General features: G+C 35.8%; 1 non-coding gene across 1 annotated transcript; it reads left to right on the forward strand.

Annotated features, from left to right (window-relative positions):
* Positions 1–3,149: 3,149 nt before the first annotated feature.
* LOC147502985 (small nucleolar RNA R71) lies at positions 3,150–3,258 on the forward strand. The gene has a single exon (XR_015194046.1). It is a non-coding gene; the product is annotated as a small nucleolar RNA R71 (small nucleolar RNA).
* Positions 3,259–8,702: the final 5,444 nt, after the last annotated feature.

Raw genomic sequence — 8,702 nt, forward strand, 5'->3', positions numbered from 1 at the left:
CACGACGATAAGTTCGTTTGATCGGCTGGAAGTTGCGAGTTGTGGTGGGGGCGGCTGGAAGTTTGTCTGGAAGTGTGCAACTTGTGGTGGGTGCGGCTGGAAGTGTGTCTGGAAGAAGAAGAAAAAGTGTGGAAGGGTGCGGTTGGAAGAAGATGAAGTCGTTTTTTTTTTTTTTTTTTTTTTTTTGTTGTTGGGCTTTTTGAGTTTTAAGGCCCAAAAATCGATTTTAGAGAGTTTTACTAGGATTGGGATTTAAAACAAAGTGGGATTCTAACTTACATCGGGGGAATAGAGATCTAGTCCGTAATGGAGAAGAATTCACCTTACTAAAAGCAACAACTTAACATATATATATATATATATATGTGTGTGTGTGTCATACACTTCAAAGCTCATATCAATTTCATTCTTATTCATAAAAACTAATCACTCACTCCATAAACTATTGATATTTTAAGAAAACAACTAATCCCATGACAGTAGAAAATAAAATTAACTTCTACGTAAATTCTTCTAAATACTATACCCTAACGAGTAAAAATAGATTAATTCTCCATTTCTCTCGATACTTCAAGCTCCTTCCCAACCTTGTCATTGCTATCAATGTGCTCAAAAATTATCTTCCAAACTTCCTTGTCAGTACAATTTTTGTAAATATCTTCATTACTCCAATAACACCTCGACAACAACTCTCTTCCGTATTTGATGTCCAATTTAACCTTGTAAACATGGGATTTTGTTGTGAATTTTCAGCAGAGGGTCAGGTATGCATCTTTTTTTTTTTTTTTTTTTTTTTAATTTTTTATTATTATTATTATTATTTTTTTATAAGGAATAATTTACTATCTATTTAAACTACTTGGGTTGCCTCCCATAAGCGTTAAGTTTAATGTCGCCAGCCGACATAGAGGGGGGAAACTTAAGGTTATCCCCCCTAACTAGCTTAGGTAATTAATTTTATAAATTTGTGGGTCTTTTATAGTCAGATTCCCTAGACTTAAAACTTGTTTGTAATCCGATTTCTGCTCTTTTTATCTTCCTTCTTTTCCATGCGTGACCTATACATTTTAGTAGAGGGCGAGTTATCTTAATTAAATCTTTGATAAATCTACAATTAAAAGTATCTTGACATAAAGATGCTCGAATGTCTTCTATTTTTTCATGAGGTTGACCAGTGTCTAGTGGATGGGTTGCATCTAGCAATGCATTAGTCTGGTGTATAACACTATCCTTGTTATAATTCATGCCTAATTGTGATACACATGATAAAAATGGATCTTTGTAGTGAGTGTTCCTTAAACTTTTATTAGCTATTGTGTGTACTACACATAGATCATCCATCTTTTCCGTATCATCGTCAGGGTTTCTAAATAGTGTAAATATGTTTACATCTACTCTCATATTCCCGAAAGTGATAGACATGTTCCCATTCCTACAATTAATTAAAGCTTTTGCTGTAGCTAAGAATGGTCTACCCAAGATGATAGGAATTTGGTTTCCATTTGTAGGTAAAGTGTCAATAACTATAAAATCAACGGGGTAATAAAAATCAGAGACCTTGATAATCACATCCTCTATTACTCCTCGTGGAATATTAATAGATCTATCAGCTAACTGTAGTCTAACATTTGTTGTTTCAAGTCTTTTAACCCTAGCTGTTTATAAACTGAGTAAGGTAATAAATTCACACTAGCACCTAAATCCAATAATGCTTGATCAGTGTAGTCCTCTCCTATTCTACACATAACTGTAGGACTACCGGGGTCCTTATGTTTTACTACGGCTTGGTTCTGTAGAAAGGATGAACACCCTTATGCAAGGAAAACTTCTTTTGGGATATTTGTTTTCTTTTTTACTAGATCTTTTATGAATTTGGCATAGGAAGGCATTGTTTAATTGCACTTAGAAAAGGAATATTGATATGTAAATTTTTAAAAATATTCATGATCTCATTATATTGTGCTTCCTTTTTGTTATCTTTTAACCTATAGGGGAATGGTGCGGGTGGAATTTTTTCAGTTACTTGCTCTTTGGTTTTCTTTGTTTCAACTGGCTTTTCCTTATCTTTTGTTATAACAACTTCATCAGAATCAGGTATGTTAACTTTGTTATCTACTTTCTTTCCCCCCTAAGGGTAGATATTGAGTTAACTGCCTCGTGGAGTCTTGGATGAAGGGGTGGTTTCAACTTGATAAACATTTCTACCTTTTGGATTTTGTTCAGGTTGGCTTGGTAAGGTTCCTTTGGGTCTCTCGGCTAGACTAGCTAGTATCTGATTGAATTGTTGGCTTATCTGTTGAGTTATTTGTTGAGCCATAATATCAATTTTTTGGTCAATTCTTTTGAATTCATTCTCGGTTTTGGTGGCTAAAGCTTTCATGCTTTCATCTGCGGTGTTGGGTTGGGTTTGGTAATTAGCCATAGGATCAATAGCTAATTCTCTGTTCATGTTTGTTTGTTGTTGTTGTTGTTGTTGTTGTTGTTGGATAATACTGTAGAGAAGGTACTACTGTGCCTCTATTATTCATGTATTGTTGCTTATTGTTCCCTTGATTACCTTGAAAACCATATTGGTTTTGTTGTGGAGGCATATTCTGTCTCCATGAATTGTTTGAGTTATTTCTAAGATCTGGGTTATAGTTGTTGTTATTACTAAAATTATTTTGATAACCCTGTCTTTTGAATGTATTAAAAGCAAAACATCATCGATTACCTTGAAAGCAACAAACATAGAGCAAACCGAGGTGTCATGATCGTAGTAAGGCAATTTTCACAAAATTGATTGACACTCATTGCTTGTTGAGGTTGATTATTCTTTGGAGGGTTTAAAGTGAATGAATCAAATTTCTTGTTTAAGTTTTCGATTCACGTGGTTAAACTAGCAATGGCACCTTCAAGTTTCTCATTGAGTTAGTTTTTTAACCTCATACATACCGTTTACTAAAACTTATCCCCCATCTACCCGTGCCATGTCCTCATGGTCACTACTATTGGCCCAATCCTTAGAACTCTCAAAAAAGTTTTGCAAAAAAGTGTATGCTTCATCAGGAGTAAGACTAGTAAATCTTCCTCCATTCATTGATTCAATTAACTGACGGTTCATAGGTGAAAGACCTTTTATAAAGTAATGTACGATGTTAAGTATGTCAAAACCATGATGTGGACAACGGGCAAGTAAATCATTAAATCTATCCCATGTTGTATGAAACTCTTCATTAGGTTTTCATTTGAAAGTTGAAATAGCCAATTGCATGGCTTCAGTTTTACGTAAAGGGTAATATTGTTTCATAAACTTTTGTGATAGTTGCTCCCAAGTAGTTATAGAATTAGAGGGTAGGGATCTATACCAACGTAGTGCGGCATCTTCAAAAGTCAAGGGGAACAACCTTAATCTAGTCTCTTCAGGGGAAAGATGAGGTGCTTTAAAAGTACTTAATATGCTCAAGAACTTACTCAGATGATTATACGATTCTTCATTTGTTTTTCCATAATATCTTGGCAACATATTAAGAATGGTGGGATTAATCTCATAGTTATTGTTATTGTCGGGCATCACTATGCAGTTTGGTGGTTGAACCGCGATAGGTTGAAACAAGGTGCTAAGAGTTCTTTGATCAGCCATAGCGGCTAATGGTACTCTCTCTGGTGTATCCTCTAAGTTTACTAGTGGTGTGTGTGTTTCAGAATCAGAATTAGATCCTGAGTTTGATGGTGTGGTCTCCTCCAAAACCATAATTGGAAGATTGTTACAAGAATTAGCTCTTTTGATTAGACGTTTACGAGGTGAATCACGAAACCAAGTTTTCATGCACTAGATAATAAAGCTATGTAAAATAATCTAATATGCACTTAATTAACTAAATTATATTATCAAACTATATGATGCTAACTATTAATGCTAATTATGAAACCGCAAATAGGGGATTCACGGTGGAAGAGAAGCACTTACTGTTACAGCAAGCAAAACAAGTCCAAAAATTTTGAAATTTTTATAGAAGCTACCTGATACGTCCAGAAAGTAGCCTGTAAAATTTCAGAGCAATCGGAGCTTGGTAAGTCCCTCTTATTTACTGTTCAATTCTGCAGAGTCCAGTGAGAAGTTTTCTGCACACACTATAAACAATCGATTGAATAAATAAGTAAAAGAGCACTAAAAATCACGAAATTTTTACTGGAGTCTCCTGACGTCTCATGGATGATCCTGTAAAAAGTTTGGATTATTTAGAATTTTATAAATCCTTCTTCTCGACTGTTCTTCCAGAGACCTTGGTCCTGAAAAGCTGCAGAAACACACTGAAAACAAGCAACTAGTTAAGTGGTCAAAACAGGTCAAAAAATATTCAAATTTTTACTGAGAGCTCCTGACGAATCGTGGTTCCTCCTGTAAAAAATTTAGAATTTTTGATATTGTGAAAATAACTCTGCTCGACTGTTTTTACAGATGCTTGTGTCCTGAAAACTGAAAACTGAAAACGGGTTATTGCAAAGACGATGTTAGTTACCCAGGTAAGACAAGTACTAAAAATTCGAAAAAAATTTAATAAATTACCGATACTGTACAGATCAACTCTGTAAAATTTCAGAATTTTTTGAAATTTATAAATACGTTTTCTGTACTGTTCTTTTCTGTTAAACAAACACTAAACTTTATGGAAATACTTTTTACTATGAAATCTAATTTAATTATGCTAAATTAATCTAATTATGCTAAATATGCAATTTATACTATATGAATTCCTAAATTAAAGTAATCAAAACTAAATATTCTATCACCTAATCAATTTAGAGCGGGCAGCGGCGCCATTGAAAAAGCACGAAACACGTAATTATTTATATGTCGTTGTTTGTGTTACGTATCTTTTGCAAATCTTACTTAGCCTAATATATTTTGATTAGTATAGTGGCTAGCAAGGTATCAATCCTACTCTAAATAACTAAGTGATGATAATAGAAATTCCTAATCTAAATTACTCTAATGGATGCAAGTAAAAGATGTGGCTAAGTAATAATTAATATATAGTTGATTTGATTTGCATAAAATAAACTAAATTAAATATATAAATATGAATCAAGAGAGAGAATATCTTGGGAGAGATGAATCCACCAAAATCATAGAATTAGTCTAATAGATCTACCTATCATGCTTAATATAAATCACCAATAGAAACTCACCATACCTACAAACCTTATGCTCATAACCATGATGATAATATGTGGCTTTCAACGTGCTTTCTATCTTTCTATCAAATACTTCTTCAATCTCCAATGATATCTTCTATCTAACCAAATTGTGCTTTAAGTGACATTCAATATACAACTCTAGATGCCATGGAAAATCCATATGTGGCATTAACCATACAACTAATTGAGGTGCCATAAAGAATCCAATCATCACACTAGAACTCTAAAAACTAGAAGAAAAGAATCTAGGGTTTGTGGTATTTGGCTCTACACAATCTTGAATTACCCTAAGACCTCCTAACCTCCACAGGAGCGTTAGATCAATGGACGAATAAGAAGAAACTCAATGAGGGATTTAAACTAAAACATGATAGAAGAAGAACTAAACTAAAACATACGAAAAAGACTTCATCTCCCCTCCCAAGAGAAGGGAGATTAGTCCCTCATACTATGCTATGAACACAATATGAAAAGTAATAATCTTTATAGCTATTAATGGTGAAAAGGTCTGAACTTTCTTCTCTCTTAATTCTAGATCTAAGATGAAAACACTAAATTTCCTAGATGATGTAAACTGAGATTTTTGTGCCTTATATATTGGCTTACATGCTCGTCTGGATAGAGATCCGAATCCTATGTTTGTTTGGTGTCAAACTCTCTGTAATCTTTCTAGAAGCAATCCTGGAAAAGTTAGATTTGGTTGGACCGAAGTTGGACGTGGCCCACTTTGCCCTGCGGGCTATTTCCCAAGTGCGCAACTTCGACTGACTTTCAGTTTCCTAATTCTTATGAAAGTCTGACTTCTTTTCCATGTTGATCTCATCTTCCTATGAAGTCGAAATTAAGGCTTTGAGATCAGATTGAAGACTCTTCTAACTCAATTATTATCCTCTTTTAGAGTCCCATTAGGCTTGGCACTTATGGAGAAAAATATGACATTTTTGCCCTAGGCCTTTAGCTGTAATTCCCAATGACTCCTTTTTGACTTGTTTGACTTCTTTTCCCTCCATATTTCACATTTAGGTTCTTTGACCTGCAAAAACTCAAATTGCATCATATTAGAATATTTAAATATAAAATAGAGACTAACATACACATAATTGGGGTTATAAATCATTACTTTTGATCACTTATCAGTGTTGTCGTGTTTAGACTTAGACTTGCATGAGATTAAGGTCTGGTGGGAGAAAACACCGAACGTAATTAACCGTCAACGTCAACAAACAAATCTATCGAGTATACCAATCACTACACCTCTAGCTACTATTCCACCAACCACACCTGACATAATGGCTAAAGAAAGAGAGACTCCTCTCTCTGACTTTTACAAAGCCTTGAGCGATAGCCCTAAATCTTGCATCGTTCTAGTAGACCCAGTGGGGGATTTTTGAATTCCCCCAAACATATTTAATTTGTTACCCGTTTTCCATGGTTTAGACCATGAAAAACCTTATCAACACATGCGTATGATTGAACAAGTCCTTACAACATTTCATCATCCTACGATTGGTACGGAACAAATTAAACTGAGGGTATTTTCCTTCACCTTAGCCGATAAGGCACCGTCTTGGTTAACTGCCCAAGCGCCTAACTCTGTCGACTCGTGGGCTAAACTTGTTCAGCTGTTTATGGAACATTTTTACCCACCCCTAAAGACCGATGATATGCTTTCCAAGATTCATTTTTTCCGACAAAATCCTCATGAATCATTTTCTGAGGCTTGGAATCGTTTCACCGATCTGCTTATAGAGTGTCCACACCACAACCTAGCAAAAGACCGCGATAGTTAGTTGCCTTTTCAAAGGACTTCAACATCACCATAAAGAAATCCTTGACATAATGAATGGGGTTGTTTCCTAAAGTAAAGGAGCCTCGGAGGCTTACAAATTTTAGAAGATCAAACTAAACGCCAATAACAATTGGGGGTAGTGATGATATCCCCGCTCTCGCTAGTTCTTCTTCAACAGATTAAGGCATACCGGTATGTTTGAGATGAAACCCGATCTAGAACTTAAAAATTTAATCGAATCTCTAACTAAAAAGGTTGAGGCTATTTCTGTGCAACAAAAGCTTATCCTCGTCATGAATGTCAACTCCAACCCATGTAATGTCTGTTTGAGTCCTGAGCACCCTGACTCCTATTGTCCTTTCGCCTATGAACAACAACAATTAGAGCAAGACAATGTTTGCTCCATTAATAGCTATCCTATTCCTAATGCCCTATGGAGACAACATCCCAATTTTAGTTGGCAAAACAATTAACAAGTTTCACCTCCAGGGTTTAATAACCAAAATGTTAGGCAAGCAAACAACTATAATCAAGCTCCACCTAGGCAAGGACGGGGGACAAAGTCGGGGAATTATAATAATTATAACAACCAAAGCGCCAACCCACGACAAGGTATAACACAAGGTCGAGTAATTATAATAGTTATAATACCAATAGAGGTATCGTTCCGGTTAACAATAGTAACTATCACAACCCACCCATAAATAATCAACGTGAGATAGTTCCAGTTGCACCACCTGTGACAACTACACCTACACAACCGGATCGTATCGATGCCTTTATACAGGTTACCCAATAACTTTTCCAATCAATGACTCAATCAAACCAATAGATCTTACAATCCATAAATCAGGGCATACAACAGTTAGCCCAAGAGAAAGCCCAACCAAAAGGCATGTTTCCAGGACAAGCGATACCAAACCCTAAAACAATAAACACAGCCTTTGAGGTAAACGGTCATACTAGTACGGAAACAAAAATAGTAGGTGACCTAAATGCCATCACCACTCTCCGTTCTGGAAGAGTGGTTGATAACAAAGTAACTATACCTATAGTTACCCCATCAGTACTCCCTACACCGGATATCGAACTAGATACCGAAATAGAAACTGAAGAGCCTACCACTGTAGAGGTACCAGTTAAACAACAAACTAAGAAACAGAAAGCCAAGGTTACACATCAAGTCGAGCCATACGCTAAATATAGAGCGAAACCACCATTCCCTCAGAAATTAGCCATGCTAACCAGGGATACAAACTTTGAGGAGATTAGGAACGTTTTCAAGAATCTAACGATAAACCTTCCTTTTCTCGAAGTTATTAAAAAGCTACCTAACCATGCTAAGTTTTTAAGGAGTTGTGCACTACTAGGCGTAAGACCAACATACCTAAAGACGCCTTTCTAACTGAACAGTTCCCAACTTTATCCAAAAATAATGGAATTGTTAAGTACAAGGACCCTAGTCGTCCTACTGTAAAATGCACCTTAGGAGATTCCCACCTATCGACGCTTTATTAGACACGGGGCTGAGTGTTAACTTACTCCCGTATTATTTGTATAAACAAATAGGTCTACAGGAAATGCAACCTACAAAAATAACGTTGCAATTAGCGGACGGTTAATTAAGTATCCTAAGGGTGTAGTGGAAAAACGTGCTTGTTAAGGTTCAGGATTTCTACTATCCTCCGCTAATTTTGTTATCCTCGATACGAGAAGTCGCTAACGACTCAGA

This window comes from Coptis chinensis, chromosome 4, assembly GCF_015680905.1.
Source record: "Coptis chinensis isolate HL-2020 chromosome 4, ASM1568090v1, whole genome shotgun sequence".
Classification (NCBI taxonomy): Eukaryota; Viridiplantae; Streptophyta; class Magnoliopsida; order Ranunculales; family Ranunculaceae; genus Coptis; species Coptis chinensis.